We start from the raw sequence: 27,923 nt of genomic DNA on the forward strand, positions 1-27,923 counted from the left end.
CTCTTTGTGTACACCTTTTACCTTTGGCCTCTGGTCCTGCAGCACTTGGCCTACGAGTGACCTAACCTTGTTGAAATTTGCATTTTTTAAGTCGAAGACTTTAATCCTGCTATCCAATTTATCTGCCTTACGTTGGACAGTGAACAAAAAATAGTTCATCACCATCCTCTTTTTAATACCCACTTCTGTATTTGAAGACTTATCCAATATCTCCTCCGTCTTCTCGTCTCCAGACCAAATAACCTCAGTTCTTCCATAGTTTCCCCTTTTCTAGATGTCTAATAATTTTTTTGTTTCTGTCCTCTGGAATTTTTCCAGCTTTCCACGTCTTTCTTGAAGTACAGTGCCAAAATTGGGCACGGTGCTCTGGGTGAGGCTTCCCTTGATTTGCATGTGAATTCCTGCTAATACATCCTACTATGCTATTTTTTCCTTTGAACAATAGCACACTCCTGACTCATATTCAGCTTGCAAGCACTATCACTCCAAGGTCATTTTCTGTAGTGCTTCACCCTAGCCAGTCTTTTCTCTTGTTATATTTGTACATTTGATTTTTCCCTCCTAAGTGTAGTACTTTATACTCGTCCATTTTTAATTATATCTGATTTATTTCGGATCGTTTTGATGCCTAATCATGTAGCATTATTAAGTCTTCTGGAAATCTTCCCAACCTTCTCAGAGCATGACTAAATGAAATAGTTTTGCCATCTTCAAATGCTGTCATCTCATAGTTCATGAATAAATGATAAGTTAAACTGTACCAATCATTACATGGATCCATGCAGCTCCTCCATATTAAACATTTGCCATGCTGAAAACTACTAAGAAATTCTTACTCTTTATTCTCTTTATTTCCTGTCCCTTTAATAATGTGGGAATCAGGAAAGCAATATAACTCTCACCTACCAAGATGAGGTATTTTCCTTGATGGTCTCTTTGAAGGGATCTCATCAAAGGTTTTCTGAATGTCTGAATTAAATATAACAAACTCTCTTTTATCCATTATCTTTTTGCAATACTCAAAAAAATGTCTAGTAGATGAGAGAGATGAGATCTTCTATGAAAACTATAATTATTTGTGTTTTTACTCTGTTAGGTCCTACTACAACATGGTTTGAATAAGTACCACTGAATAGCTGCTATGTATAAACTTAGTGTAGTCTTTATTCATTCTATCAGCCAGGTGATCAAACTGGGTGAGAGCGGGGACAGTGTAGGTTTAAACAGAAATTCAAAGTGCATTTATACTTTACTCTTTATATCCATTAGAAGTGCTAACATCAGGTATACATAATTGCATATTACTACTTGCTGACCTTTATAATTAGTCTTTATGTCTATTGTGCTCAGTTTTGATTATATCATTCTACATACTTTCATCATTAGCAAACATGTCTGATGACATGCACCTTTACAATTTACTAATTAATGAACTTGTTCAAGTAATAGCATCCCCTACACATGTATCGCTTCAGGTTTGGTCATGCCATCCTATGTGCTTTCCTCTACTACAGCAGTTTGCATTGCAACCATCTCAGGATGTTCTTGAACAGATTCCAAAAGTTTCAATACACTCTTCTGCCCTTTAAAGAACTTAGGGCCTTCAAGATTTTAACTGTTGCTGGCCTGGTTTATGGCCTACAGTTTTCCTCTACCATGTCATATTACTTGAGGTATTCTATAAAATAATCTTTAATTATTGTTTTGATCATGTTCTCAGTAGTGAAGTCAGGCTCACAGACCCACAATTTCTAGCACCTTTTTAGAGGTATCATATTGGCTGCCACCAAACCCTCTAATGTAGTTGATTGTTTTAATGAGAGATTATATCATGGAAGTAAACACATGGCTGCAAAAGTAATGGCACCATGAGGGATTAGGCAAATTCATTTTATGCTCCAGGAAAACAGACCACTATATAAGGATGGGTCAAAGATTGGAAAGAGTACATGAGTAAGAGTGCTGCCATCAGATAGAGGGAAGTGCTTATTCCCTTCTATTCTGCACTGGTGAGGCCACATCTGGAGTAACCTGTGTCCAGTTTTGGGCCCTCTACTACAGAAAGGATGTGGACAAGTTGGAGAGAGTCCGGTGGAGGGCAATGAAAATGGATAGGGGACTGGGGCACATAACTTGTAAAGAGAGGCCAAGGGAACTGGGCTTATTTAGTCTGGAGAAGAGAGAACTGAGGTGGGAATTGATAGCAACATTTAACTACGTGAAGGGTGGTTACAAAGATGATGGAGCTAGACTGTTCTCAGTGGTAGCAGATGACAGAACAAGGTGCAATGGTCTCAAGTTGCAGCAAGGGAGGTTTAAGTTGACTATTAGGAAAAATTTTCTCACTAGGAGGGTGGTGAAGCTCTAGAATGGGTTTCCTAGAGAGGTGGTGGAATCTCCATCCTTGAAGGTTTTTAAGGGCCAGCTAAACAAAGACTTGGTTGGAATGATCCAGTTGGGGATGGTCCTGCTTTGAGCAGGAGGTTGGACTAGATGACCTCCTGAGGTCCCTTCCAACCCTCATTTTCTATGATTCTATGACATTATGTGGCTAAACTAGCGAGGACTGCTTTAAAATAGGTTCTGTGTGGGATGGCAGCAAAAAGCTACTGGCTAATAAGCAATTAGGATGAGAAGAGGGAGAGAGGCTTAATTCTGAAGAAGAGATAGAAACTCCTATTAGGCGCAACCAAGATGGACGAAGAAAAATATTAGGGCAGTTTGCCATGTACATTTGTTGTCTATATATAAATGCAAAATATATGGAGAACAAGGAGGAAAATCAGGACATCATAGTATATAAAGAACATTGTTTAAATTACATTATAGAGACTGATGATAACACTTAAGATTAGAATATTAACACTGCCTACTATAGCTCATTCTATAACACAGCTATGGAAATAAAGGAAGAAGCATCAAACTGTATGACAAGAATACCTAGAACAATATAACAATAAAAGAATAAGATTGATTCTCTGGTGGGGATCTACTTTATACTAGGCACATCTACACATTCATTAATGTGCTGTAATCACCATGCATTAAGTTTAGTACCTGCATTAAGAGGTGATAAATTTAGCAAACATTTGTGAGTTAATTTTAATGGGGGGTTTTAACTTCCTCGATATCTGTTAGAACAGAAATACAGCAAAACATAAAATACACAGCAAGTTCATGTGTACAGAGCACTACTTTTTGTTTCAGATAGTTGAGGCAACAAGTAGGGAGCTTATCAGGCTCTAATCAATAGGGATGAACTGGTTACAAAGATGAAGGCAGTCACAGAATTGGAAAAAATGATCATCATACAATTCATGATTCTTAGCAAAGAAAAGTATGAGTAGTAAAACAAAGATATTGGACTTCAGAAAGAAAGATTTCAAGCAATTTAGAAAAATAGTAAGTAGCTCTCAGAGATAAACAAATTAAAGAAGAAAGTAATCCAAGATGATTGTGAGTTCCTAAAGGATGTAATATTAAAGTCTTAATAGTAGAGTCTTAATAGCAATCTATCACAACTCAGTGGAAAGATATTAAACACTGATGTGGTTGATGTTTGGCTATCCAGCTATCTGTCTGTCTGTCTATGTGGATATACACATAGACATATAACTATATATAAATATAAAAGTTATATAGTTATATAAAACTATATAGATATAGATATATTCCAATATAATAAAAGGCTTAGTACTTCCATCTGTGTATCCATAACACTGGCAAGCAACTACACATATGCCCTGGAGAGGGCAAGTGGCAACTGGCTGCATGGGCCCCGCCCCCTCAGACAGGGAGCTGGAGGAGACGGGAGCCCTTAGACTTTAATACTGTATTGACTTTCTCCAGCTCCTGTCAAAGACAGGGGCAGTAGGACCCAAGGGGAGCCTCAGCAGGACTGAGCAGCCCAGCCCCTTCCTCCCCCAGCAATTATACTCCCTGTCTGCTGACACTGTTGACACCGCATGGCCCAGCTGCATTGCCAGAGCGGGGAGCACAGAGCTGTTGGTAGGGTATGTGTGTGTGTCATAGGGGGGGGTGTGGGTGTGTGTGGTGTGGGCATGTGTGTGTGTTGTGTGTGCAGCCAGGGGCAGGGTGGGTGGGTTGGTATGGGTGTGTAGCCAGGGAAAAGTGGGTGGGTGGGTACAGTTGTGCAGGCAGGGGCAGAGTGGGTGGGTGGATGGGTGTGTGCAGACAGGGGCAGAGTGCTTGGGTGGGTGTGGGTTGTGCAGTCAAAACTCAGTAAGTGGCCCTCTGCCCAAAATAATTGGCTGCCCCTGGTTTACATAGCCAGCCCCGAAGGGTGAGTAGTGGGGGGGTTGTAAGCTCTCCCTGAAATCCTCCGTCATCCATGATGAGCAATTGGATAGGAACATTATATATATATATATATAGAGAGAGAGAGAGAGAGAGAGAGAGAGAGAGAGAGAGAGTGCTGGTTATCTGGTTGCGGTTATATATATATATTAGGGATTTTTACACACATGGATAACTGCAACCAGATAACTAGCAAAATTCATATAAACAAAGGAGGGAATGGACCACAGTTCATGAAAAGTAAAGTAAAGAATGCATCTGAGGCCTTTTCACAAATCTGAATAAATCTGAGTTAGCGGAGCCTGATGTCGTGCACATATGGAACTAGCTAAAGAAATGTCAGAGCCACAGCAAAATAATATGGGGAACAGGAAAGGCCCCATCTTTAGAAAAGGGGGAATGGAGGTTGTAAAGAATTTTAGGTCAGTTCATATGACTTCAATACTTGGGAAGTTAGTTTAGCAGACTATAAAACATTCAGTAAGTTCCTGGAGGATGAAGCAGTGATAACAATCAGCCAACATGGATTTGTTAAGAGCAAATCATTCCAAACCAATCTGATTCTCTTCTTTGACAGGTAACTGATTTGGTGAATAAAGGAAATGGGTGAACATAAAATCCTTGGACTTTAATAAAGCTTTTGACACAGTTCCCATGCTATTGTCGTAGGTAGGCTAGAAAAATGAGGGCTAGATGGAATTACCATTAGGTAGGTGAACAGTTGTTGAATGAGTAGAGAAGACTATTAATGGCTTAATGTCAGAATGACAGAAAGTCTCAAATAGAGTTCGACAGGGGTCTCTTCTCTACCCAGACTTACTTAACATTTTCATTTTTATTAATTATTTACATGCAGGAACAGAGAACAGATTGATCAACTCCAGAGATGGCACAAAACTAAGAAAAATTACAAACACTTTTTAAGGATAGGATTAAAATTAAAAAATGATCTTGATAAATTGGAAAACTGAAACATAGACAACAAAATTGTAGTCAACAAAGAAATTCAAACAAAGAAATTAAACATAAGGAAGGAAAAATCAGATGTACAAACAGAGACCAAGAAGGATCTGGGAGTGATGGTGGAGCACAAATTCAGTTTGAAACAGCAATGTGATGTTGCAAAAAAGTCAAAAGCAATTCCATGTTGCATTAACAGAACCATTTTATGCAAGACACAAAAGTGAACAGTACTACTTCATGCAATATTGGTTAGGCCTCAGCTGGGTACCGTGTCAAGTTTGGGGTACTACATTTTAATAAGGCTGTAAAGAATCTGAGGAGGATACAGAGCTGATGAAGTCATGGGCAGATCCAGGAATTTGAAAAGGCAGGGGTGCAAGAGATGCCAGAGCCATGAGGGAAGCTATAGTCCCTCCTTCCTTCCCCACCCTCCAGCCAGGTAGACTGCACCATTGCAGCAGCAGCCAGGGACTTTTTGGAATCCCCAAAGCAGGTATGATTTCCCCACCACTGCTCTCACCACCATCCATGCGCCAGTGCAGGCATCTTTCCTCCCTTTCCTGTCTCCAGCTGACCCAGGGTCAGGATGTCTCATCGCTGTCCTGCCTTGCTCTACCCAGGGGACTCAAAAAGCAGCAGCATGGGGAGAAGTCTTAGGGGGGACCTGCTGGTCATCTATAAACTCACTAGGGGGGGACCAGCAGGGTTTGGGAAAGAGCCTGTTTCCCCTAGCGCCCCCCAGGGTAACAAGGCATAACGGTCACAAATTGTTAGAGAGTAGGTTTAGACGATACATCTGAAGGCACTACTTCACAGCCAGGGCAGCTAGGATCCAAGGGAAGTGGTGATGGCTCCTACCCTGGGGGTCCTTAAGAGGAGGCTTGATGTCTACCTGGCTGGGGTCATTCTAGCCCAGTTTTCTCTCCTGCGGAGGCAGGGTGTGAGACTTGATGATCTACAAGGTCCTTTCCGACCCTACTTCTATGAATCTATGAACCTATAGGAGCTACAAGTATTGGTTTGGGTTGAGCCTGTTTTCACAGTTACATCTGCTTGATCTTTATATCCTGATCCAAAAACAAGATTACTTCCCAAACCAGATACAAAATCACAGCACAATGACAGAGCCTACTAAGCATTTTAATGCCAAGTCAGGTCAATCAAATTAAAATTGGCTAATCAACTCTTCCACAAGTTGCAACAATCTAAGAGGCGGTCAAGCTTATGAAAAATTTATTTTCCACCTTTGAAAACAAAGCAAATAAGTAAATTGTTCCAATCTGTGATCCCCAAATCAAATAACCAGTGATCAGTATAAGTGTCAGGCAACAAAAACATCAAGTGACTCTTGGAAAGTGATTTTTTAAAATCTATTTTAGTTTACAGGACTGAACGTAAAGCCGGCTTCCAGGAAATCCTGATTTCTGTTCCGAGATATGTGAGAAGTAACAACGTTGGCATATAGGATACTCCTATCACTCATCCTCTCATCTTAGCCTAAATGACTCTTCCAAGGCTTCACACAGCTAGGACTAGAATAAATTATACTTGAGCTACTACAATAGTTCATCATTTACTGTGTGGTGGATCTCATTACAACCTGACATAATGAATCAGGATTTGAAAAACTACGGAAGTACAAGAACATTCTTTTGCATTAAGTTCGAGTGGGGGGAAAAAAACAACTTTTTTCTGGTTCATGTTTTCATGCTGAAATGTGTTTGGGGTTCTGCTTCATGTACTGTCCATAAGACATCAATCATATTAATTAGTCTATGTGGTATATTTCATATTTTCATCCTCTGATTCAATTTGAGCTATTTTTAAAATGTGTTTTAATCCCCTTTCTCAGTCTGATTGCACTAATAATGCTTTATATTTAGCCTCACTTGCTTCATTAACAGAAAAATCATTGATTTCAAGGGAGGGAGTTCTGCTTCAAGGAAAAAATTAATGACCTAAGTGATGTTTCAAATTCAAGATTTATGAGTAATGAGATCAAGCCGCCAGTCTGTGCTTCAATGGGTCAAACCACGAAGCAAGCAGACTTACTCCCTTCATATTTCTTCAAACACTTTCTGAATTAGCCTCATTGATTTAAAAATGAACGTCAGAAAGAAACATCCTTCATTGAATCAAGAGTTAAACTGCCAAGCTAAAATACAACCTCTCCACAGTCAAACTAAATTAAAAAGTGTCACAGCAATCCTGGGGAGTCAAGTGGATTTCAAGGAGAAAGGAAACACAGCACAGGTTAAGTTTTATAAACCTTCATCTGAAACCTGTCTCCATTTTCTTCTTCTTCTCCTACCAATAAAGGAGATCCTCTAACTATGAAACAAGATACATAACAGGTGCCAAATCTATGAAAGGAGGTCATATTTTTTACACTGCTTTCCCATTTTCTCCTCATCCTCTAGTATAAAATTTCCAGGTAAGTTTTGTAATGATTTAGTAGGTGCTGATTGTGCAGCTCCAGGTATAATGCAGCCAGGATTCAACCCCACAATGTATCGATAACCTTCCACCAAGAATTATGGCATTGCTTCAATGACTCTGGCCCTATAACTATGATTTGCAGTGTGCCATTTTCATGTGTTTTCATTATTATGCTTCCTAAACAGGATGCTTCATCCACATCCGGATAACCAAACCACACAGCATCAGTATATTACAGAAAATACTTCATGTTCAAATTATCATGAAATACTGTCTGCTTATCTCAGATACAATATCCCACAAACCCCGTAAATGCTGTAGCAAAAGGTTCATCTGTCCTAATTAGCATGTATGGGGGAATGAAACTATTGCATAATTGTATTTGCTTCTTCATGAGCATTTAACTAACTCGTGTCCACTAGAAAAAAAAACAACTTTCTTTAGCTAAGAAATTATCAAGAATGGTAATCAGTTCATATTAGTAGAAATTGAATTAACAGGGACTGAATGGCTCAGGGATCATTAATAGGATACAAACTCTTACACTTCTAGTTCATTGATTCAAATCAAATTTAGGTCATTAGCATCTGAAAGATTTCATAGAATCATTGATTTTAACACTGGAAGGACCATTAGATCCTCCAGCCTGACTTCAGAGAATCGTACCCCATTACCCCTCCACTGAGCCCTCTACCATGAGTTTGACTAAAGAATATCGAAAAAAAAGCAGCCAGTCATTATCTGAAGAACTCAAGGGATGTCTTCCCTTGATAGTTCGTTCCAATCCATAACTATCACTATTAAAAACTATGGCTTATTACACATCTAAATGTCTGTGGCATCAATTCCAACCCTTTGTCCTTGGTACATTTTATCTACCAGATTAAAGAGACCTTTGATCCAGCACTGAAATCATTTTGTGACTCTTCTCTCTATCATCTACAATTTTTCAACATTATTTTAAATATAGGACACCAGAACGGGATAAAATATTTCAGTATCAGTTCTCCCAATATTTTATACGAAGAAGAAATAATGTCTCTATTCCATCTCACTATTCCTCTGCTTGCAAATCCAAGAATTATATTGGTCCTTTTTTCCATAACATCACACCATGAGTTCATGTTGACTTGCTTGCCCACGATGACCCCTGAACCCTTCTTAGTGTTCCTGCTTCCCAGGACACTTGCTATAGCAATGGCTTTCATCTTGGTTCCAAGATGTATAATCTTGCATTTATGTAGGTTATGTGGATTACCATGGCTCTGTATGTATTGCTCTGTTTGACTTCCCAATATTCCTTTTTATTTACCAGGCCTCAGATCTTTATGTCAAGTACAGATTTTAATGAATAATGATTTTATAGTTACTTTCATCTTATTTATGAAAATGTTAAATAATGCCAGGTCTAGAACTGATCCCAGTGGGCTCGTTTAGAAATATTCTCAGTGACAATTCCTCACTGACAACTACTTTAAGGCATCTGAGAAGGAGACAGCTCCTCTGCCATTTTATGGCTCCTAGTTTTTGTTTTGATTCATTTTGTTTTTGATCAAAATACTATGTGGCACTAATGAACATGTAACGACTAACAAGTCTAAGTATACTAATTTCACAATCATATTTATCAACCAAATTGTGATCTCAAATATTTGACCAAAACCTATTTTCCATAAATCTATGTTGACTAGCATTTACAGTCCATGCCTTCATTCACTGAAGCATCTTTTAGCCTTTTTGTCCTTTTGCTTGGGATTGATGTCAGCCTAGGTGATCTACACATATTTTTCTCTTTGAATATTGAGACAACATTAACCTTGTCTTGTCTTCTAGAATTTCCCTGGTATTTCAAGATTTATTAAAAATTAACATCAGAAAGCTAGAGATTTCCTCAGCCAATCCCTTTAAAACTCTTGAATGCAAGTTATTATACACTTTCGCAATTTGGATAACTTTTGGGATATATATTGGTAGGTCTCAGTTTAGGAGCAGACAGGGATCTATTTTAGCAAAACCAGCTTCATTCTTGGCACTAGTTAGCAGTATTAGAGCAAAGGCCAACCACTGACAAAGAATCCAGAGAACCTCTCCCACATGATGTTTCTAGAAAAAAATAGAGATATATTTGTATTCTGCATAAGCTAGAACAAATCATTGGTGTCGTTGTACCTTGTATACAGATAACAATGGACTTGAATCCCCAGATGAGTCCTCTGTGTTAAATACCCTTCCCACACATCCCAGAAAATCATTCTTTTGACTTATCAGAAATTAATTATCATGTATATGTTATCAATTAATATATTGTGAACATTAATTTATCATCATTTGTCTTGGGTTAATATCTAGAGGGTTCATTCTGATATTAGGGTCTCACTCGAGCTATGTTCTATACATTAATGTAATGAAAAACACAATCCCTGCCTCACAGAGTTCACAATTTAAACACTGAGCAAGAGACAACAGGTGAGCAAAGACAAAAAGAAGACAATGATTCTTCACCTTGCAAAATGGTAATTGTTATATTACACATCAATTTAAACCTGCTTTTCCATATACCAAAGGCAATCTATTTTGTGCTTATGATTGCTGTCTCTTTTCCCTATTACTTGAAGATGTTTGAATCTATCTGGTTCTCATTTCATGTAGTCAGTTTTAAAAACACTTTCTTTCCATTGAAGTATAAAAGGTTTTCTTTTTTAAATACATTTTCTGTTTTAATAAATTATCTATATTTTCTTTTTAAAATAAAAACCTCCTATTAATCACTTTTTTAAATTATTTTAATTAGCTAGTTTTCTTCTATTTCTTACACTGTGGCTAACAAATGTGTATAGAATTAAAACTGCAAAAATATGTTAATACATAAAAGTAAGAGTGTTCTCCATAAAATAGTAAAAAACAGTTGAAGTTCAGTGTTCAGACAAGCTGTTTACAGGGAAAATTGTTACATTTGTCGAAATAAACAGGCAAATAAACAAAAGTAGGGGTGGTGGGGAACTCAGCTGGTCATCTAGTCCAAACCCTGCAATTTAAGGCAGGATCATCCCTGTCTAAGACACCCCAGCAAACTCTTTGTCTAATTGAGCTTCATCCTTTCAATAATGTAGATGCTCCCAGTTCTCTCAATCTGTTCCCTCATGGTTAGAAAGATCTTCCTAACATCCAACCTAAATTCCTCCTATTGAAATTTAAGCCCTGTACCCTGTAGATCCAGAGAAAAGTTGATCACCATCCTCTTTTTTAACAATCCTTTCTGTAGTTGAAGATTGTTATCAAGTCACTCCGTCTTCTCTTCTCTAGGCTAAACAGCATGTGAAAAAAGGCTGGAAGACCTAAGGGTATGTTTTTTGAGGCCTCTAATCATTTTGTTGTTCTCCTCTGGGCTCTTTCCAACTAGTCCAAGACTTTCTTGAATTGTGATGGCCAAAGCTGGATTCAGTCCTTCAGATGAGGCCTCACCAGTGCTGCAGAGAAAAGAATTTCTTCCCATGACTTGCTCCGTTAATACATCCCAGTAAAGTGTTGGCTTTTTTTTCTTTTTACAACAAGAACAAAGTGTTGATTCATGTTCATTTTCCAGTCTACAACCCCCAAGTCCTTTTCTATATTATTTCAACCTAGCCAGGCATTCACTAATTTCTATTTGTGTATCCGATTTTTCCATCCTAAGTACAGTAGTTTGCACTTATTGAATTTCATCAGATTTATTCCAGACTATTCCTCCATCACTTTGAATCCTATTAGTGGATTTAAGGCCATTTTGAATCTTAATCCTGTCACCCAAGGTGTCTGCTACCACACCTAACTTGATTTCATTCGCAGATTTATTAAGTGTACACCTAATTACATCTTCCACACCGTTAATGAAGATATTGAATAGTACCAGAGCCAGGACAGACTACTTGAAAACTCCACCCAGTTCAACATCAAGCCACTGATGACCTCTCTTAGTATGATGATCCAACCCATTATGCAGCCACATTATAATAGTTTCACCTAGATTGTATTTCATTAGATTACTTATGAGATATTCCTGGGAGGCAATATCAAATGCCATGCTAAAGTCAAGGTACATCACTTCCACTGTTCTTCCCTCATCCACAATCCTATTACATTGTCATTAAGGAAATCTGGTTTAAGTATGGCCTGCTCCTGACAAATCCATGTTGGCTATTCCTGATCACCTTGTTATCTTCTAGTTGCTTATAAATTACTGCCTTAATTGTATGCTCCAGTATCTTTACAGGTATTAGGCCTTGTTACATGGGTAGTTTTGGGTGGCTCCTGGAGTGGGGGTGGGAGTGGGAGTGAGCATGGCTGAAAAATGGCTGAAACCGGTTTAAGATAAGCCTGGTTGAATGCAGTATCAGACTTAATTGATTTGGGTCAAACCGGTTTATGAAACTTCTGTCCCTGCCCCCTTCCTGGTTCAAGTTAAATCACAGTCCCCCAGCATCCCAGCATGCTTTCCAGCCCTGGGTTGGGCTGTGCTGTCTGCTGCAGCAGTGAGGGCTCGCTGACAAAGGGGTTTGGGGGAGCAAGCCCGGCTGGGGATGCAGTCCAGTCTACGGTGGGGGGGCAGGGGTGGACTGCCTCCCCAGGCAAACCCTGGCTGGAGTCTGGGGCCAGGGGCTAAACTTCCCTTCTCCCCAAGTACAGAGCTGCCCTGACCTGCCCTGCCCTGCCCGAAACCTACTGCTGGCTATAACAGTGGACTACAAATTCCAGAGGCGCCTGGAGGTTTGAAGAGAAAATAATGAGCAACCCTGCAGAGTCCTGCTGCTGTAATTCTGAACTGCAAATCCCAGAAACCCTGGGGGCAGCAGGAAGAGGAAGTGAACACACAGGCCATGCTAGCTACAGGTCAGGGAGTCATACTCCTGGCTTCTGGCCTGAGCCATTGCAGATATGTGGCTGTATTTCCTGAGTCAAAAGCAAATGTCTGGCCAGTTGTTTCTCAGTTTAATCTCTGAAGCTTAAACTAACCTGCAAAGACTGAACAGATTCAGCCTTGGGCTTTTTGACTGGTTGTGCTTAGCCTTAAACACAGTATAGTGTTAGGGGTGTTGCAAAGCTATCCACTCAAGGAAAAGCCCTGTTAGGTATTCTGCAGCAGAGGGAAGAACACATGCTGAACCCCATGGGAACAAAATTTATCACCCCCACCACTCCCCACCAAGTTTGGAGCACTGTACAATGCCCAGGGACCAGGAAACAAGTTCTGGAATCCTCCACACTCACACCCCCCCACCTGTATCACAATTTAATCTAGACAATCCTGATTCACTGCCCACTGAATTAAATTGGGTGTCTTTCCATCAGCCTCCCTACCTTTGCCTCCCAAGACATCCATTCATTTATGGCTATTTGAAACTGCATGAGTAGTGTGATAACTCCAGCTGTGCCTGGTTCCACAAAAATTCCTTCCCACTAAAGGCTACTTTATGAATTTGCTAGAATTCAACATCAGCATAAGTCCTCATTGACTAATCATACCCAAAGGACAAGGACACTGATTTTACCAATTTCAAAATTAAGCTTTTGGGATCAAATACAGCACATCTTACTAATGCAAAAAGTTCCATTGCCTTCGATCCATCCTCCCTTTCAATACCCAAAATAAGCAATTAGGGATACAAAAGATCTTTAACATGAGGCTGCAAGTTATAAAACCACATTTATACCTTAGAGATCAGAATACAATATTTAGTCCCACCGTGTCAAAACATTCATTATCTCTGGGACAGCATCTGCCAACCTTACACTGAGTACAGCTAGAAGGCAATCCCACTGGCTTCAAACTGGCACCAAGGTAACAAAATTCTTTGACACTGTGGGAAGTACAATGCTACAGCAAAGTTGTTATCCCAGAGCATTCTGAATACAAGAAATGTTCCAGGTTGTGCTAAAAACATGTTCAGGGGTTTATAAATAGTGGTCCTGATTCTGCTACCTTCCCTCACATAAAAAGATAATTCACTGAGACTTTATAACGTAATGCAAAAGATTTTTTAATTGCAGAGGTATGTCTAATTACAAGGAAGAGTTAATCACCATTTTTTCATAGGTATCTTATAAATCAAAAGGGCTTAATTTTGCATGCTTTCCTACTACACAGATAATCCCACTGATTTCAATGGGGCTTCTCACGGAGTAACATGCTACTCAATATAGTAATGCTGGCAGAATCCAGAGATGTGTTAAAGGAATGAGGAACAATGAATGGGAAAGCTGCTGTCTGGATAACCTGATGACATTCTCCAAAATGCAGACAGAGCTGCTTAGAGCATGAAAGTCGCTTGGAAGCAGGAGATGTTGAGTTTGCTTGTGATACGGTATCTAAGGTAACAGAAGTAATCACTGCAGTTTTTCATTAAAAAGCAATGAACAAGACCTGTTTTCAAAAATGTTGCATGCTAATTTCAGGAAGCAGCTGACATTCTTATTTGTATCAGTAGCTCAAGAGCACTTTTGCCTCCGAGCTACAAAGTCATATATTTGTGTCTCATCTAGGGTTGCTATTGCATTCCATCTGCTGACAGGCCAGCATGGGAGAAAGCCTCCTTGAGTGTTAGAGCACATGTCAAGATGATCTTCTTTATTTTGTGCCTGAGCTGTGGGGAAGGGAAGGGCTGTGTACAAAAATTAAAGGTGCTATGGAACTTTCCAAAGGGAGAACACGAGACCTCAAGACTGGTTTCTGCAGCACTTCTTGCCCTCCGCTTAGTACCAGCATGGATCAATGGGCTGGATTGCTGCTCTAATTCCCTGTAGTCATTACTTTACAGGCGAGTCATTTCTGGCTTTGTAAAGGGCGCTGGGATGTTTGATTACGTCAAAGTTGTTACTGAAGCTCAGATTGTAGTTGTATCCTAAATAAAAGGAGATTCCCAGGGGTATTTACATCATTTCTTTTCCCAGTTCTTTACAACATGTTGCCAGTCATGTTGTAGACACACTCACAGCAAAAACAAGATGGCTTTGCATAGGGGAACACAAATCCCACTAGGTGATAAGCCATCCCAACTGGTGGCATTGACTTCCCACAGCAGCAGTAATGATAGGCAGAACCCGTTCAAGGAAATCTCGGGTTTTGGCAGAGATAACAGACTGAGCCTGAGGTTCTGAGGCTTAACTTTGAGCATGAAAACTTCTTGGTCCTCACCCAACTGAGTTTCCTTTGCTGCGGCAGCTTTGTGGGTGAGAGATAAAATGCTCCAGTCCTACAGAACTGCTGTGGGAACCAGGGAATAAGTTCTCAATTGATGGTCTTATGTCTGTCTGTGGAAGGAGTTACAGGAATGATGATGGAGATCTCTCATTAAATAGGAAAGCAGAACCTTCCACGATGCCTGCTCAAGGTAGTGAAAGTAAAATATGCTTATTCTCTGGAGGGCTCAAATTCTTATCCCCGCAGAGCCCACATTCAGTGAAATAGCTCACACTGTATACACCTCAATAGGTTCTCAACATATCTGTGGTGGGGCAGGGCCACTTAAGACTACAAGTTTGATAACTATCTTTGAATGAGTCTTGCATTTCCACAAAAATGCTTTTCCCTCAAAGATTTCTACATCACTGTTTTTTCTCACTCATGGGAATAGACTGGGCTATATAGGTACAGGCTAAATGGCATAGCAAGGCATGGCACAAAGACATAGCCCCATCAAGGACCTCCCTTCCATGAGATTCCCCCTCTCCTTGCTCTTGCAGGGGTGAAAGCACTTCCCAAGTTTGTTAAGTAGACTTCAAATCCCAAGATACTTGTCCCAGAGAATACTACTTGCTTCATAATAAGTGCAAGCCTTATGGTTCTCATAAAGAGATATAAACCAGTACTTATACCAACCTCATTTGATATAAGGCACTATTCAGTCAACCTTGCTGTAAGCCAAATATACCTATGCTCCCAAAACTGTACCAAGGCTCCAAGACTTGGTCATATGATGGATACTTTCTGACCAAGTTAGAAGTCCAAAAATCCAATTCTAGTCTCATATGATGGTAGGTGTACATAGCACAAACACTGTCACTGAGAGACAGACAGTGTAATCTAGGTCCCAGGCTGGAAGCAATACATTAGAAACCCCTGTTAGTGCAGTGTTGCATTCAGAACCAGCCTTAGGGGTGGGCAACATGGGCAACTGCCCTGAACACTGATCAGGCGGGCACCAAACATCCTGCTGCCCTGCCCCACCCCAGCCAATCCCTGCCCTAGGTAGGAAGAGCAATGCCCTTCTCAGCCCAGCAGGGGCCAGTTGAGATGAGACACTGCCCTCCACCCCAATAGGGTCCCCTCATGCACCCCTGGCTCAGTCATGTGGTGCAACACCACCCCTATCAACCCAAGTTCCTAGTATGGCATTGGGAGGGGCAGGTAGAGGGGGGCACAGGCAAGCTAGGCCAGCCCCCCCTACCTCCTGATTAACTCCCAACTTTCACTCTTCTCTAGTACAAACTTTCCCATCTGAGCCACTGGCTCCGCTCCGCTCTGCTCCATTCTGCTCTGTGTGCCGATCCTGGCCTGGCCCACCCCACCCCACGCCCTCCAGTGCACAGAACAGGTAAGCACCCTGCTCTGCTCCAGTCTGTCCAGCCCCAGCCCTGCCCCAGGCTCAGGCAGCAGTAGGATGTATCCCTGTCCCACCACAGCAGCACCCTGGGCACAGCCTCCCCCAGCAGCCCATGGGAGGCAATGCAGGGCAGAGGCAGCGCTGTCTGCCTGCAGCCTGGGAGCGGGTGTCCCTGAGACCGCAGCCAAGGAGAAACCAGGCTGCACATTGTGGGTGCAGTGGTGCCTGCTCCAGTCCTGCCCCCCTGCCCACCAGGCTGGGGGGCACCAAAATACAATTTTGCCCAGGATGCCATTTTCCCCCAGGCCAGCTCTAGTTGCATTCATTTAAAAGGCAGAGCAGAAGAGCATGCTAGCTTTGGGTTATGGTTCTCCTAAGGTTGCTACACTGCCTCTGGTTTCAGGGCTGGTACAGGCAGCAGAGGTGGCAGTGTCTTTCCACACAGCACTGCCTAGGGCTATATCACAGACATACCCTAGATCTCAAAGCAGGGCATCTCTTGTCGCTTGTGGCAGTTGCTGCTCCCTCCACCTGGCTGCAGTTGTGCTCCAGACATGTACTCAGGACTTTGCAACTGCATCCCTCTGCAGTCCTACCTCTAATTCTGGCAACTGCTAACCGATCCCCCTGGACAATGGTGTGCTCCTCCCTTGCCCAGCACCAAAGCAGGGCTGACAGCAGCAAGTAAAGGATTTCCTCCTAGCCTTCCGGATAGCAGCACTCTGGGCCAGGTCTACTCTAACCCACAGTATTACCAACAAGAACTCATGGGGCAGGACTGGCTCTTCCACACTGCTGCCGCTCTGGAGTAAAGGCTCAGCACCCCTTGTGGGCACCACATGCCATTTGGGTAGTATGCAAGAGTCTCCAAGAACTGTACCTGGCCCTTACACTGGCCATGAAAGTGCGGAGAGAGTCCTCTTTTGTCCTCCCTCCCCTTCTCTAGGGGTGAGACATGATCCAGCCCACACCTACTGTAAGGCATATCTGCCTCCATTTATACATATATAATTCCACTGACAGATTTCACAGGGTGAGAGTCAAGGCAAAATTTGATTCTATATTGATACGTTTAATCAGGCCATTTTCTGCCCTCAGACACCCACACCTAAGACCTCAAAGGCTAATTCTGCTTGGACATGCAGCTTGGACCCTGCCTTCAGGCTCCCCTATTGTAAGTGAGCAAGGTTTCACAGCAACCAGGGACAGAATTTGACCCTAGTGATCCAGGAAGAGAAACAATAGTTTTAAGGCATTCCATAATCTCTCCTTTCATTTAACAAATCATTCGTTATTTGGTAGATCAGTCTTGACAACAAAACAAATCCCTTCACTGGAAGAAGAATAAAAAGGAATAATATTCTGCTTATGCTGTACCTTGCCAAGCTTCCGTTACTTTGACTGTAAGAACATGTTTCAAGGGATTAGTTACTGGATTTGGGAGAATTATGGCTTCAACCTTCCGATTTAAAGAAAATGAAATGTTCTAGCCTATTAAGGATACTCAAAACCTGGAGGGTCATCATGAATGCATAGGGTGGAAGCTACATACCAAAAATGTAAAGCTGAAGAAGATGGGAGATTACTGCATTATTTTTGTAGATAGCGTGTGCATCTCAATTTACCTATTTAATCTTAACCTCTTTGTTAGCTGACCTCCAGGGATTAACATTTCCCAGAGAAATTCACTGCGAGTGAGGAGAAAATATTCAGTGACCTAGTATTCATGTTACATATCTGCATTGTATAAGTGGCTTATGAAGATACACTGGTTCTGATAAAACATCTGCCCGAGCAATACAGTGGTGTAACAGGGCAATTGTATATTTTTCATGCTCCACTGAGAATGTGGAAGATATGTTTTATGTTTGTAAGAATTTGACATTATAGCTTCATTTGTGCTCCCACCTGCTCACACATTGTTAAACCCTGGGGTAGAATGGATTAAACTGTACCGTGGACTGAAGGAAGACAAGCATGTAAATATTGCAGATGTCTAGGCTGGTAGGAAATGCCCCACACCAAGAGCTGGATCACAGAACATGGTGAAAACAATGAACGTCCTAATGACTGGACACTAACTTCTAACAGTTGGGAACCAAGAGCAGGGAACAAAGACACTAGGTATGATGTCTCTATTACTTTTGTTGTGCTGCCATACAACAAGACACATGGAGAGACAGAGAGAGACAGAAGGGAATCTGATAAGCTGGCCACTTACTCTTACTGATAGGGACTGTGAACTATAGCTCTGAGTTTGTTAGAGGCTGGCTTTGAGGGCATACGCAAAGACTCAATAAAGTCTGTGATGTTAAGCCAAACCTTGGTAAATCAATAATAGCTAAGGTAGAGTGATTTTTTTTTTCTTTTTTGAATCCTTACCAAGTCTGTTTCCCTTTCTGCTTCAGCTATCACTTGTCCCTGAAGAGGCAAATGTCAAAATCACAGCCCAGGCTGGAGCTCTGGGAAAATATGTGCTTAAGGTACTGGGGTACCTTCAGGCATCGACAGTAGTCCAGAGGGCCTAGAGATTCATGCGATCATCCTTCAATGAAAGGACAGCAGACAGAAAATCTGTTCCAAGGAATTGTGCCAAAGAGACAGAACCCAGAAGCGATTTCTAGAGTCCAGGGTAGCTAAAAACACACAGGTCCCATGTGTTGGACTGGCAGCTTGTGGATGCCAAGCCAGGGAGTATAAGAGTAACTTAGAGAGAGGTTAATATCCAAGGCTAGCAGCTTAACACCTAGACCAAAACCCATCGTTACAAAACACAAGGAGGAAACATTCTCATTGTTATAACTCTCTATTGCTACCAAATTCTATACATTCTTGAAAATGAAAATAATTCATCAAAGCAAAGCAGATTAAAAAAAGACAGAAATTAAATGTCAGTGAAAATGTTAAGAAATAAAAAAATACTATTGGTGCAAACATTCAGTCAGTAAATGCTGGCAGTCTTTGGGATGTGCCAGAGAAACAGAATCACAGTAATGCCTCACAAATGCTGATGGCAGGAATTTATGCTTGCTTCTTTCATTGAATGCAAACAATACTAAATTGCCAGTGTTGGTAAAAAAAATACAAACACAGGACAAAGACATGTTGTACTGCTCAGTGGCCAAAAATAAATGTTTCTGTTATGACCCCGATCAGCAAGCTGCCAAACAGGACGTCACTAACAGGGATGTTTCCATGGGAATTTGTACCAGGTAGTTTGGGAGTATTGCATTATAGGTACACTTTCAACTTAGCAATAGGGCGAAGAATCATCAGGTATTGCGGCACAGGACTGCTGTGCTATGTTCTTCCTACTTTCATTTGCATAGCAAAAGCTGGCAACCTTAAGGAGATAGAAGGCCATGGTCTGGATGAAAACTTGATAACCTTGCCAAGCAACAGGAATATGGAAGATTGCCTGGAAATCCAGATATACTCACAAACCAGATCCTGCAGATCCCACAAAGGGAGAAAATGAAATCAAGTGATGAGAGAAAACAAGGAAACAAAGAGATTCGAAATGCGTTCCTCTCTAAAGTACAAGCAGGGCGCATCTACACAAGTACTTAAGCACAACTAAATTTATTGCACATTAAACTAATGCACAGTTAGTGATTTTTGGCTGGTGTCTATACGTGCAGGGACTTGGCAATAAAGTTAGTGGTGCCCCTGTAGCCACCAGGGGGAGCTCCAGCCTTTGGCCATATGGCTTCAGCACTTGGCAGCCATCTTGGAAACTCTAATTCCTAGCCAGACCCTTTGCTGCACATAGTTGAAACAAAGAAATGTTATTACCCTAACAACACCCACCTGTGAAAAGGCATCCTGCACCTCTTCGGAGAACAAGAAAAACCCAGAAAACTTACTGGACCTACAGGAAACAGCACTCATGCTGGGAACACTGCAGCCACCAGAACACTGTTTTATCAGCTGCCGGTCCATCCGGATTGGCATTCCCTGCATCCGATGCCCTATTTCTAGTGAAGTGGCCGTGCCAGAGTAAAAGAAGGTGGATGGGCAAAGCAGCCTGAAGCCCCAGCTGTTGTACCCCTGGAGACAGGGAGAGGACCAGATCTCAGTCTTAGAGCTAGGAGGGGCTCTAACTATGGAGTATATGCTCGTCAGCACTCTCCAGCGGCAGATACTAGAGGACTGCGAAGAACAAAGCAGATGCAAGCCTCTCAGCATGAAAGAAGGTTGTTTCTTTTTTCCTTTTGTATTCGAGTTACTATTATATAATGGTAAGAGTGCTGACTGACAGATTTTGGGCCTTATGGAAAGTAAGGGGCAGGAACCCCAAGCTGTATGAGTAATGTTGGACTGCCATAGACGCAAATACGTTGCCTATCTGCAGTTAATTTTTTTCCCTTTTTCCTTTAAGCTGTTCTTGCCTGTGAGGCTGTGTCTAGACAAGGATCATTCTTTTGGGGAAAAGAACCTATACTCATGATAAAGAAATTAGAAAGTGCATAGCATCCTGGGACTTTGGGAGTGCCAAATACTTACCTGGGCTATGCTGTTCTTTGGCTGTCACAGTTCCCTTTTGTCCTAGTGGTGACCTGATATTCCTCTGGGTCCACTCTGTCTTCTTCATCTGTAGTTGGTGCTAAAGGGATCCTGAGCTGAGAAAAAAGAAAGAACAGGGTAGGCCAGGCCAGGCTCCTGGCAGCAATTGCTGCTGCAGCTCCAGACGCTGTTTCCCACCCTCTCTCCCTGAGGCCAACCATTCTACCACCCATAGTAGCTGGGCTCAGGGTACATGGGGCTCCCAAACAACTGGGGCAAGAAGCTAGCCATGCCTCCACCCTCCCCACAGGGGGCCTCTCTGGGGAGATGTCTGGGAGCCAGCCTCACCCCCGCATGCTGCCACTGTGCCCTGACCATGCCCCTGCTGCACATGCCCTGGGCAGTGTGTGATGAGCTGTTTGTGCTGTCTGAGGGGTACCCAAGCCACTATGCCCTCCTGCTGATGATCCCCCTGGTGCCCTGGGCATACTTGTGCTCCTGGTTCAGGCCCCTGAGCTACAACAGCATGGGGGATCAAGCCTGGGCTGCCCTGCAACCTCCACTGCCACCTGGAGGGCTACCTGTGGCCAGAGCTGACCCTAGTGGTTGTGCGGGATCTGGGGCAAAACAGCCTGTGCAGGGCCCCTTTAACACTGCATGGGACCATGGGACCCCCACAAGGAAGTGAAAGCTATTGGATAGCTTGCTGCATTCAAGAAGTGAAAACTTTCACTACAAGGTTTTAAAGCCAATAGGAAAGACTACTTTGCCAACATTACTGAGATCCTGGAAGACTAGGGATTTGGGAAAGGATATGACAGAAAGAGTTAGCCAGAGGACCTTTTAAACTATCTTCCTCTACCTTGATTAAAAGAAAGAGGAAGGCAGGAGATATTGGGCATGACTACACAAGACACTTTACTGCACAGTATCGTAAACTACTGCACGATAAAGCATCACCATGTATGCACACGCACCATTTATGGCACAACAAATTAGTCTACTGTGCAGTTAGCTACTACCTGTAAATTCACATAGTAAACTAACCACACAGTGGATACTGCGCACTAGCACAGATGTAGATTCTGACCATGAGCAAATTTGCTCCCAGCTCCCCCCAGGAACCAGGACCAGAGTAGCTCTGGGATAGGGTAGCTCTCCACTCCATACACACACACCCCCCCCACATCCCCCAGCACTGCTCAGCTCCTGACTCCCCACAGGAGCTGGGAGCCAAGCACAAAGGGTTCCTGTACACAAGAGAGGAGGCTTCTCTGACTCACTGTAATTACAGCACATCAGAGCAGACTCCATTAATTGAGTCTGCTGGAGCGTGATAATTACTCTGCTTTTGCCAGCTTCTGTGTCTAATACATCATACATGTATTAATACATGTCTAATACATCATACAAAATGGCAGTGGGGGCACTTGAACTAAAGCTCATCCAATGAGGTACACCTGCTGCCATTTTCAAGTGCGGGGGTGCTGATACATAAGACACTATGGCACTCTTGGGGCCACTCTAATTAAAGCTCCACCCTCCTACCCTCAAAGCACATGTAAAAGTGCCCATAAGGACCTCTAAGAACATTCCCATCATCTCTAGTTCCTTGAATATTAATGCTAGCAGACTAGGCCCTAAAAAGCATAAGGAAAGATGGTTGCACTTTACATCAAAGCACCATTACCTATTACAGGGTCATAACTGATTCAGAAAGATGGGATACTAATGGCATGCGTTATAGACGAGAACATTTCACCAAAAACAGGATAAGCTGCTCCCATCAGCAACTTCAACTTGAGAGACATTTGCTGACACCTTAGGCAATCAGTAACAAAACTAACTAAGGTTGCTAAAATAAATAGATGATTATTTTTTTAAATCACAGAAGAGCCTGAACCCAACTCTAGATAACTCAATGTTGGACTTTATTTTTAAGGTCTAAAAGGTATATTAACACTGAATTAAAAATGAGTGGTTGCCTAGGTCTCTAGGGATCGTGATCTGGTCCACCTGTGGCAAAGATATTACAGCACTATCATAACTACAATGCTTGGTTCTGTATCTCCCAAACTGCTGTCACCACAGAAATTATCACTTGAGATTTTGTATTGAACTACCCCTTACTCCAAGAAAATCATCCCTAGGATTTATATAGATATCAGGTGATCTTCAAAGGCTGCTGAAGGAATATCCTGCCTCAATTCTGTCATGACCCAAAAGGCATGATTGTGTGTGTGTGCTTCGGCACCAGAATTATCCCCGTCAAGTTGCAGAGCATTGCACGGGAGAGTTTCCTGTAGCAGAGGAAACCCCGGTGCAGGGATGCATTTCCCGCCTTTTCTGCAGCTTCTTTTGCAGAGTGCATTGCTCATGTTGCAAGAGGAATGCACGGTGCAAAAGAGTTCCCGCCACCGGTATGCATATTCATTCCCCGTGATTGGCTAGTGCTAAATTATTCACACGTGGCGACTAACGATTGGCCTGTTAGCCATATAAGAGGCTTGAGCGGTTTCCGCCCAAGCCGAAGAGGACTCCACATCCATCTCGTGGGGACTCTGGGTACATGGCAGGGTAATAGAAACCCTGTGTGAGATCCAGAGGAGCGTGGCGGCCTGATCCACCGCCCACCTCTTCCCGTCTTCGAACGCAACTCTTATAAGACGTATTTACGATTTCTATTTTGGTGGCTCGTTCACCCAGAGCATCCGGAGCTCTGCATCGTGGAGCCTAGCAACCTCCATGAGACCGTCTGTGTTGTTTGTCTGTAACTGCAACTTAATCAAGCTTTCCAGCCTGCACCATTGCCATCTCGGTGTAAGTAAACAATCTTTTAAACTACCGCTACGCGTCCATGCCTAATTCCAGCTCAAAGGCCTTCCCTCTCTGCCCCGGTGTGCCCGGGCTGCTGGCCACAGCCCGCGTGCAGCGCGAAAAGGGCTCGGGTCGCTCCCGGCCCGCACAAATTGCAGAATTGGTAAATAAAGCTATTATTTCTTGCAATTACTCACTGTTTTTAAACCTATTTTCTTTTCATTGAGAAGTGTACTCTTTACTCCTTCAAGCTAAAGAAAAGTTTATTCCATCTCTTTCTCAGAAGCTGTCATTTATCCTATAACCTTAGTCTCAGTGCCACCTTCCCAGTAACCCAGATTCCTGCAGTCCCAGATGGAGCAGTATCTGGTACCTTGAGAGTCCCTTTTGGTACCATCAGCAAGGTCCAGAACAGCCCACTTCTACCCAGCAAGTTTCAGCTCTTCTTTCCACGGTCTTATCCAACTTTTGGCATTTAAAAAAAATCTTTGCAATTTGTAGTAACTCAAGGAGCCCAAATGGAGTCTTAAGATATTAAATCACTGTCTTGTATCTAACCAAGTTTTGCTTCCCACAACTCTAAACAATAGAAAACTAACTCACCACATTACTTTACACTCTCCACAATCACCATCTAGAGTAACATGCATATCTGAAATTTTTAAAGGCTCAGGTTTTTTCAAAAGTGAAAAAAAAATTGGGCTAACTGATTGGGAATATAAAAGTGGGACTGGTTAATGACAGCCTTTAATTGCTCAATGTTCTGCAAATGGATGCCCAAAGAGTCCCAAGTTGCACAACAGGTAACATAAAATGACATTTAAAGGGAGACATAGATGCACTGATAAACCATGGTAAAAAGGTGAAGAAAATGGCAATGAACACAAGATACATTGGTTTTTTTTTTAATCTAGGTGAATGCTTGAGGAATATATGAAACTAAAGGAATATAAAAAATCCCAATGGACAATAGAGTTTAAGACAACAACAAGGCATTTTTAATGTATCAGAAATACTCAGCTATAGATTAATTGGTAGACAAAGATGTAGGAAACACAGAAGTATGTAATAGATGGCTCTTGAATTTTTAAGCAAAGCAGTATGATATGTCCATCCCAAATTACATTGTTAGAGATTACCATCTCTAACAAAGGCAGCTCCTGCTAAAATTAAACACCTTCTGCACAACAGATACATATAACTGCCCCCAAGAATTTTGAACTATCTAGCTGATGAGCAGTCTGAACCATTAATTTTATTTTCTAACAAATCTTGGAAAACTGACAAATTCAAAAGGCTGGGAGCACTGCCAAGATAATTCTGATATTAAAAAAGATAAAAGGGATGACCCATGGAACTATAGGCAGATTAGCCTGACATCAATCCTGGATAAAAAACTGAATTCTTAATTCTGGACTCTTTCAATAAAGAATTAGCAAGCAATTGCTTCAGACACCTAATTAGGATTTAGGCGGAGTTTAGGTGTCAAGGGCCATCTCTAAATGATTTTCCTTACAACCCACATCCATCATCAGCAAATGAAGACCATCCTAGTTGTTGCTACTCTGGTCTAACAGAGATTGGCAATGCATAAGAGTGAACAATTGAAGTTCCCCTTGAGCCCACACCGGAGCACGATGCTTGAACCCTGATGTCGGTTCCCCTTGAACCCACATCAGGAAAATCAGAGCACGGTGCTCGGAGGCACTCAAGTCTTCTCTGAGTCATTCCCAAGCTGTCTGCTCTATCAGAAGATGACCTGGGAAGACTTGTCTATGCAGACTTGTCCTAAATTCCAAACAACCATTCAAAATGGCTGTTGCCACCAGCCACAAAACTCATTTTGTATTACAAAGGTCCCCAGTTGTCTACAATAGGACTTCCATAAAGGTGCAGGCTTTAGATGAAGGCTTATTTGATCCACAGGCCTAACTCACACCTGAGCTGCCCTGAAATTCAAAGTGTTCTTAGGAGGCACCCAAACTCCACCTCAGTTCTCCAACAGATTAGCAGGTCAAAAACACTACTAATGTATGCAGACAACATTGAATTTAATGCAAAACCAGCAATAGTGATGCCCCGCTTGGTAAAAACCACAAAGGTATTTAAATTTTAAATAGTTCTTTAGATTCATTAAGGCCTCCCCAGTGACTGTATAGGAATCCTAGGTGCATAATCAGGTCATTTTGATTTGCCTTAAAGGGACAAGGGCTCAAAAGTTAGATGAAGCAATGCCTAAATCAAGGCACGTGTTAAGACACTTGGATTCATGGCCTAGAGAACATAGTTAATTCCTGTCAGCATGGTTTCGTGGAAGGCAAAGAAAACTACTGCCTTTTTGATAGGGTTCGAAGTCTGGCTGATAATCCAACAGTGTTGAAGTTGTATGCCTGAACCTCAAGATGCAGAGTAGATGAATTGAAAATGGTCACTCAGATATCTCAAAGTACAGCTGTTTCTGAGGGGAGTTCAATAAAAAGGATTATATTTATCAAGGTTACCAGCAACACAGTTTTTTTTTTTATCTAATGCTATTTAATATTTTCATCAACAATCTAGGTCAAGGGCTGACAACATTTTTGGGCAGAGTGCCAAAAACACCCACCACCTCGACTTGTAAAATGTTGACCTGATGGTGGGGGAGCCAGGAGGGGCCTGGTCCTTGTTGTGGCAGTGCAACTCTGGCCCTTCCTCACGGTCTGCCCCGAGGCATACGTGCCGAACAAAATGCCTTCATGTTCCACACTCTAGCACCTACCCTGATGTAGGTATTTTTAAAAAGTCTTTGCTGTTAATGTTATCAAGTGATACAAAGATTGGTAGGGCAGAACATGAGGCGTAGTTTACTATTAAAAAGTCATACGGATTGCCTGGTTAAACAGTCAAAATCCAGCAAAATGAGTTTTAATAGTGAAAGATAGCACAGCTGGGAATGAAGAACAGAAATTGTCATATTTCCTCACATACCACAGGCCTCCAAATAAGACATGCAGCTTGTTTTGGGAAGGCAGAATGAAGAAAAAAGGTTTTTTCCACAATCTTACCTGCCACTGCATGGGTTTACCTTTCAGGGGAGGCAGGATCCCATCAGTGTCCCTCACCGTCTCACTGCAGCTGCACAGCTACAGGTTTCACTCTGCTACAGCTGCTGCTGAACTGACAGCAACTTTTGGCTGAGTTGGCATCAGTGCAAGAGTGGGTGATTTTTGCAGGTGCAAGAATAAGGTGAGTGGTGTTGATGGCAGGAGTACACCCCTCCATGTGGCCAGGAGAAAAGCAGAGTCCCTGGGAACAATTCCAGTGCTGGGATGTCTCCATCCCAGTGTGAAAATCAGCTTCCTTGCTTAAAATGTGCACCCTCATTTTGGAGAGTTAAGTTTTGGGAAAAGGGTTCTCGCGGCATATAAGTACGGTATAAGATGGGAGACTGCTTTGAAACACAGCGACTCAAGAAAAGAATTTAGGACTCATTGTACATAACTGTCTCAGCATAGGTTCCCAGTGTAGGGTTGTGGCAAACAGGACACATGCAAATCTTACATGGGGAGGAAATGGAAGTAGAGGCAGTGAAAAGCATCTCTGTCTATGGCATTGTTAAGATGCCGGTTCTGGTGTTCACACTTCAAGAAGCGTATAGGATTATGAGAGAGTTCAAGGGAGAGCTATACAAATGATTGAGGGGTTGGAAAATAAGAGTATCAAAATGTATATAGACAGCCCTGAACTCCTCCCCAAGTAAAGAGAAGGATTGCTTTTAACCTGGAAAAGTTTAAATTATGTTTGAACAAGATTTACCTGATCAAAGGATAACATGAAATGTGATTATTCTAAACAGCCCACAGACATGTGACTGCGATGAAACAAACCATGGGACATGTTTTGCCCTGCTGGTTTCTAGAAGAACAATACAGCAAAGACTATCATGGTATGTGCACAATACTGGAAACATCTCTAATCATGGTGCCAGAAAAAAGAATGGAGAACAGAACTGCCTACCTTGCCTTCAGCACAATCATAATACATGCAACTGCATTAAAACAATCTGCATCCTCAAATCGCAGGTGTAAAACCAATCACCTGATGGGGTCAGAAAGATTTTTTTCTCCAATGCACTTTAGGCCAGATACCAATATAGTCTTAGTTTTAGGCATTTTTCCCTCCTTCGGTTTTATTCATATTCCTCTGTACGACCCTGTGCTTTGTTATCCGCTTGCTGTTCTGACACATCTGCTCTCTTGGAGCCTGATCTAACTCCTGTTGACTTATGGAAAGACTTTTTTTTACTTAATTGGGAGCTGGGCCATT

The sequence above is a fragment of the Alligator sinensis genome, unplaced genomic scaffold (genome assembly GCF_000455745.1).
Source record: "Alligator sinensis unplaced genomic scaffold, ASM45574v1 scaffold780_1, whole genome shotgun sequence".
In the NCBI taxonomy this organism is placed as follows: Eukaryota; Metazoa; Chordata; order Crocodylia; family Alligatoridae; genus Alligator; species Alligator sinensis.